At 38.3% G+C, this 7,685-nt stretch overlaps 1 non-coding gene across 1 annotated transcript; it reads left to right on the top strand.

The window, feature by feature from the left end:
• Positions 1-1,110: 1,110 nt before the first annotated feature.
• LOC121221520 (small nucleolar RNA R71) lies at positions 1,111-1,216 on the top strand. Its single transcript, XR_005918911.1, has one exon. It is a non-coding gene; the product is annotated as a small nucleolar RNA R71 (small nucleolar RNA).
• The last annotated feature ends 6,469 nt before the right edge of the window (positions 1,217-7,685 follow it).

Here is a 7,685-nt window from a genome sequence, read left to right as displayed (position 1 = left end):
ACTTGTTCACCTACCTTAATTTTTCTATGCCTAGACATAATTTTTTTAAGAACTTAGCGTACTTAGGAACTTTCTCAATTAATTCAATTAATTCAATTAGCGTACTTAGAAAACTCAGAAACTCGTCTTCATCCCATTTTTGCTTCTTTTCTAGTCTTGAAGGGAATGGTATTTTTGTAACCACAGAGTCTTTAATTGTTTCTATTTCTAGCTCAATTGCCTACGCAACTACTTCCTCTGGTTTTGCTTCATCATCAGCTCCTAAGGGTTCTTCCTGAAGATCATCAGTATTTTCCTTATTCATTTCCTGGGTTGGGTTCTCTAGGCTACTTAGTACTTTACCTGATCAGAGCACTATTTATTTAACATGCTCATTCCCTTCTCAACAAGGATTATTTCTCGTAGTGCTTGGAATACCTGTGCCAATTTTTCTTTTTATATCCCTCATCAGGCTCATCATTTGGCTCATATGGTCTTCGAGCTTAGTCAATGTTCTTGTTGAATTGGTGCACTCAAACTACACTTATTTTATGCCTATTCTCATTGGCTGCATCTCCCCCTAGATTCCATCCAAAAGTTGACCACATATAGTATGGTCATTCAGGTTAGCCCTTTCTTAGGGTTTCTGTAAATAAGGAGGTTGATAATTAGAATTATCTTGGTTTGAGCCATTACCTCCTCCTTGGTTTCCTCCCCATCTAAGGTTCGGGTGATCTCTCCATTTGGGATTATATGTATTTGAATAGGGATTTCCTCCCTTATTTCTGATGTAGTTCACATCCTTAATGTGATTGTTAATATAGTGGAAGAGAATTTTGTCTCCCCCATAGACAGATGGTGCATTCTTCACATCCTCTATTCGGTTGATTCTGTCCACTGACTGTTGATATCTGTCATCCTCCTAGATAGCCTTCATCATAGATAGTCTTTGGCCCATATGTATATCATTCAGTTGGCCGCTAGTAGGAATTCATCGCCATACTTTCTATTAATTTTTATGCAACGTCATACGTTTTGTTCATTAAGGCTCCTTTTACTTTTCCATCTAATCCTGACCTTGAACGCACATCCAACCCATTATAGAAAATTTGCAGTTGTAACCACTCAGGTAATCTTTGTTGTGGGCATTTCTAAATTAGTTTTTTAAAATGCTACCATTCTTCGTGAAAGCTTTCCCCTTCTAACTGCTTGAACATTGAAATTTCCCTTCTTAGCTAGGCCATTTTGCTAATGGGGAAAAACTTTTATAGGAATTTCCCTGCGAGTTTGTCCCATGTCTTCATTGATCCTAGTGCCTGGAAATCTAGCCAAGAGAAGGTGTTATCAATTAATGAAAAGGGGAACAACCGAAAACGAATAGTGTCATTAGTAACCCCATTATACTTGAAGGTATCACCAAGCTAGAGGAACCATTTTAAATGTTGACTTGGATCCTCGAAACTGCAAATGATCCTAGATCATCTAGATCATAGCTGGCTTAATCTTGAAAGTATTGGTCATGATAGTTGGCCTCATTATACTCCCTTGAACCATATTTAGATTCAGTAGCGCACACTTTCTTAGAGTCTTCTCGTTACGTGTCATATTTATATTTGCAGGTAGTTGTGGTGGTGGTGGTGGATATTCTAGATTGTTATTGTTAGCCCCGTCAAATAGCGAATTCTCACGTGGTGTAACACCTCTAACCCTTATTCGTCGCTGAAATAGGCTTACAGAGCATTACCGTAAAAACGAAGCTTTACAACAGACATATTAGACCTCAACATAAACAAATCATAAATCATTCATATGCATGCATTTCGTCCCTTAATAGAGCCTTCAAGGCCTTACAAAAACTTTAGAAACAATTCGGGACTAAATTGGAATCAATCAGAAAGTTCAAAAAAAGTTAGAAAATTTGAACTGCAGGGGTCACACGACTGTGTGGTCAGGCTGTGTTACTCACAAGGCTGAGACACACGCCCGTGTCTCAGGCCGTGTAACAATCGAAATAGGGACACATAGTCGTGTCCCAACCCTTGTCCGTGCCCATGTAACTTTTGAATTTGGGTCACATGGCCAAGCCACAAGCCTGTGTGCCAGGCCATGTAACAACTGAAATAGGGACACACGGCTGTGTCCCAGCCATGTCCGTGCCTGTGTAACTTTTGAAGTTGGGTCACACGGCCAAGCTATATGCCCGTGTGCCAGGCCATGTAACTGTCTGACTTGTATGGCTTAAAGCCTACAAAGGACACATGGTCATGTCGCATGGCCGTGTGTCACACACAGCTGAGTCACATGCCCGTGTCCCAGGCCGTGTGAACATGAAATTTTCCAAAATCAAGCCATTTCCAACACCAACCCAAATGTGTACCTACAAGCAATTTTCACCCATGACCAAGGCATAAAAAATACCAATCTATGCATAATTTGACCAATTCAATAGATCATTATCATACAACCAATATGCCATACAAGACACCTCAATCACAATCAATCAAACCTAGCTAAATATATGCATAATTAACCATATTTCTTTCATACCCATGTAGCTCATTTCCATCACATACCAATTTGGCTATTGAAACATGCAAAAACTTAACCATAGTAACACATACACACAAAGTACCAAAAGTACATCATCCAAAATAACATATACATATAAAAATTATCAATTAACACAAGTCCACCTATACATGCCATTATAACCTTAGCCAAATATTAAAAACTACCGAAATAATCGTTGGATAGTGTGATAGATCTCTGACGAGCTTCCAAACCAATTGAGCTTTCGATTATCTATAAAATATAGTAAAGAAAACTACGTAAGCATATAATGCTTAGTAAGTTCATAAATCATGAACATAACTTATCATTTCAATGCATAACCTTAAAATTAAACATGATACAATCCAACTATAACACCCCTAACCCGAATTTGTCGTTAGAATAGGGTTATGAAGCATTACCAGAGTTTACTAGTCAAACTAACAAAAATTTTAAACATTTCAATTCATATCATTAATCATAGAAAAAACAACCAATAACATACATATAGTCCCTTATATGAGCCCTCGAGGCCCTAAAAATGCTTTAGAAACAAGTCAGGACTAAATTGGAAACATATAGAATTTTTCAAAAAACAATGAAAATTTTTAAAACTACAGAGGTCACACGACTACTTGACTAGGCCATGTGACTCACAAAGCCAAGAGACACGTCAGTGTCTCAGGCTATGTGGACATTTGAACTAGGGACAGACGGTTGTATCCCAACCCATGTCGGTGCTCATGTAACTCACTAACTTGGGTCACAGAGCCAAGCCACACGCCTGTGTGCCAAGCCGTGTACCCTTTGAAGTAACCTCACGCGCCCATGTGCAAGGCCGTGTAACAACCTAAGTTGTAACCCTTTGAAAGCTATAAGTGACAAACGACCGTGCCACCAGGCCGTGTGTCACACACGGCTGAGACACACGCCCGCGTGGACAAAAAATATGTAATTTCCAAGCCATTTTCTCACCCGTTCAACCATATACCTACAATCACTTTTGCTCATACGTACAAGCCATCAAAAGGCACCAAAATCATGCATAATCAAACTATCCAATTATGGTATATAAGCATACAACCTGTGACAGCCCAAAGTTGACCCTAGTCGGGAAGTGGTTTCGGGACCGCTAAACCGAGTCACCGAAATGTTTGAATGTGATAATTATCGTCTAGAATATGTAATTATGAATGTGTGAAAATTTCAAGCTTCAATTTGGTTGATTTCATGTGAATTTAGTCAATAGGACTTATGTGAGAAAATTCTAAAATGTGATAGGTCAATGTGTGAGGACCTATTAGTGCATGTGGACAAAGGGGGGACTTGCATGTCAAATTCCCCTCCCCTACTAGTAGTGGCCGGCCATGACAAGCATGGTGGACCAAGTTTGATGGCCAAGACATGTCATAGACATGTTTTGTTGGTGCATCATGGGTGGAAAAAAATAAAATAATAGGCATGGAAATTAAATAATGAAAAGGAGTATGATGATTACACAAAAAAAAAAGTGTGTAGTTGATTCTTTCCCCCCCCCCCATTGCCGTGAGCTAAAAAAAAAGAGAGGAGAAGATCTTTGTTCATCCTTTTCTCACCTTCATTTAGCCTAAATTAGAAAGAAAAACAAAGAAAAAAATTTCTCATCCTTTGGTTCATCCTTGGCCAAAAATTTTAAGGAGGAAAGAAGAAGAAAGGTGAAGAGATTCGGCCATGCATGTAGCTAGGCTAAGGTATGTTTGATGATGTTCCATGAGATGCATGCATGTTTTAGTTGTTAGCTTGAGTTCTACCTAGCCCATGGTCTAAATCTTGCTATGTGATGGAAATGGCACTTGACCATGGATGCATCATTCTTGGTTGATGTTTGATGTTGTGGTGATGAGGCATGAGGATGAGTTAAGATTCGGCCTAGGTGGAGGTCGTGTTAATGCCATTGCATGCAAAATATGAAGCTTGTTAATGATGCATGTGATGATGGCTTGATGATTCTTGAACCTCCTTTTTAGCATTTTTGTGAGCACATATGTGCATTGGTTGCTAAATGGAGAAGAATCGGCTAGCAAGATGTGTGCTAAGGCCGAATGTAACTTTGCATGTTAATGAGCAATGCATGTGTTAAATTGATGAAAAGGGGGAGGATGCTTTACTAGTGTGTATATGTGTGTATTAAGTGTTGAAATCGACCCCAAAAATAGACATGCATATTCGGCCAAGGGGAAAGAAATTAGCTAATATGTTGTGTTGGTGCATGATTTTTGCATGTATGAGACTTTAATGTCTAATGTATAAATATGGGCTAAGTGCCTTGTGTTAATCTTTTTGATGCCTAAATGATGAAATCAATTTATTTGTTTAATTAAGCTCAAGAGCAAAGGGGAAATAAATCCGATAAAGGGAAGGAAAAAGTGGTCGAATAGTTAGCGGAATCGTTCGACAACACCCGAGGTAAGTTCTTGAGTAAGAGAGCTTAAATTACGATGTGATTAAATCATGCTCTATGTGAGGCTATTGAGCCGAATGTGCAAGGATGATATGTGCCTTGTGTTTGAGTTTCGCAAATGAAAATGAAATATGAATGTGCCATGAATTATTGTTAGATGTGCATGATTAATTGAATGCTGTCCGGGCTAAGTCCCGAAGGCTTTGTGCTAAGTGAATATATCCGGACTAAGATCCGAAGGCATTTGTGCGAGATACAAATTCCGGGTTAAGCCCCGAAGGCCTTTGTGCGAGATACTAAATCCGGGTTAAGTCCCGAAGGCATTCGTGCGAGTTATTAAATCCGGGTTATGTCCCGAAGGCATTGTGTGAGTTACTAAAACCGGGCTATGTCCCGAAGGCATTTGAACGAGGAGCTATATCCGGTTAAATCCCGAAGGTACGTGATTTGGTAATGAATGAGCTTGCTGTAAAATTCCAGCGAATACTCGAAAAACATCCCAATATGGGGATATGTTACGTATGTGTTGAATTTAATCGAGCCCTTACAAATAAATGTTCGCTCAGTTGATAAACGAGCTACCGGCCTTCGGCTAAGTTAGTCTATTGTGTATGTACATAAGGGTTGTTAATGTTGTGAAGCAAGTTTGATATCGGTAAATTGCGTATTATGAAATATTCCGTTTAGCTAAATGTGTGTTATTCTTTGTTTATGCTGGAATTCCTTGCTCAAAACTTACTAAGCATAAATTGCTTACTCGTTACACTGCTCCTCTGTTTTATAGATTTTTGGTTCTCCAGCTATCGGACTCGGGATCTTGAAGTCGAAGTCGCCCACACTATCAAAGGCTCTTTTGGGTACTATTTTGGTTGAATTTTGATATGGCATGTATAGGACTACCCATTGGTGTTTTTCGAGTACTTTATGAAATGTATAAGTGTACAGCCATGCGAAAATGGCTTGTAGAAGTGGAGTATGGCATTAGACCATTCGTGTTTATGAATGTATAGATGGTTTCATGATGTAACTATAGTTGGAATGGAAGTGTTGAGCAAATGATCAGCCATTGGAATGGCTAAGTATGATCATATGTGGGCATATGTATGACAAGGCCCTAGTTGGTCCATGAAACCCCGAAAATAGGTAAGGTTTACTTTGAAAACAGAGGCTGACAGCAGCAGTGGTGTGGATTGGAAAAATCATAAGAATTCGTAGGAGTGGAATTAAATAGTGAATAAATTATGTAATCGAACCTTGATGAATCTACTTTCATATGAAAGTAACGAAACAATCATATGAACAGTACAGTAAGAGATATTCAGGTTCTTGTGGAACAGGGCCAGAACAGTTTCTGGATTCCCTGTTCCGACTTTGGAAATTCACTATAAATTGACCAGAGATAATTAGGAGTCATACCATATATGTATGGATTCCTCTCTGAGTCTAGTTTCCATAGAAACAAACGGCATCAGTATTGAAGCTCTGTGCAGAGAGATATCTAAGTCGTAATGGGAAAAGGTCAGTGTAGTCGACCCCTGTAACATGGGAGACTTTGACTAATAAACTGTACTAATTGGCCCGACCAAAAATTCTAGAAAAAAATACATAGGTGGGGACATGAGTCTAGTTTCAGGGAAAAATCACAAAACTGATTTTTGAGTTGTGAAACTCAAGATATGATTTTTGAAGCGACTAGTACTCAGACTGGGCAGTGTCTGGAAAAATTTTTCAAAGTTTGTTAACATCTCGTGTCCGACTCCGGTGTCGGTCTCGGGTTCGGGGTGTTACACAACCAATATGCCAAAAGGCACCCCAGATGATAATATTTAACATGTATAATCATATACTCAAATTGGCCAAAATAATAAACCAACTTCTAACTAATTTGCGTCAACACAAACCATTGATTTAATTACCAAAACACACCAAATGGTGCCAAATATGCCATTCAAAACTAGCACCAAATAACCGCATAAATATCATCCAAAATAAAAGTATCAAACCACTACATTGAAACTTACCACAAGACCATTTACAATATGCATTTTTAGACTATCATTCCATCTTCCATCATTCAACATAACAAGCCAAATATCAACCATTTTAAGGCCATTTATATACATGCCAAAACAAATTCCATTACACTACCAAAATGCCATAACACAAGCCAAACCAAATTGCTATTTCAACAACCAAAATACCTATACAGGCCATTATAACCAAACTTAAAACATCTAAAAGTATCGATATAGCCTATGGATAGTGTGATATAACTCCGACAAGCTTCCAACCCTAATGAGCTTCCGATTCGCTATAAACACGAAAAATAACACCAAGTAAGCATAAAAGCTTAGTAAGTTCATATAATGTGAAACCCAACTTACCAATTCTATACATAATAGGTAAAATAAATATGGCATAATCCAACACAACTTGGCTAAAGCCTAAGCATGTACACTAAACATGTTAGCCATTTAATCATATAACATAGGCAATAAAATCATGAATGAGCACAACCACTATTCATATATCATATGTATATATCATCACTTTCAACACCCGATATACCGTGTATCACTATTTCAAAGAAATCCACATGTGTCCGTGTCTCAATTCGTATCAAAATCTTACCATTTCTTTTCCAAATAATGCTCGTTAAACCATTAGAATATCGTTGGATACCCGGGATAACTCGCATATAGTGTGCTAACTTATA

This window comes from Gossypium hirsutum, chromosome D09 (assembly GCF_007990345.1).
Source record: "Gossypium hirsutum isolate 1008001.06 chromosome D09, Gossypium_hirsutum_v2.1, whole genome shotgun sequence".
In the NCBI taxonomy this organism is placed as follows: domain Eukaryota; kingdom Viridiplantae; phylum Streptophyta; class Magnoliopsida; order Malvales; family Malvaceae; genus Gossypium; species Gossypium hirsutum.
Note: the sequence above shows the minus strand (reverse complement) of the source record. Positions and strands in the feature narration are given on the sequence as shown.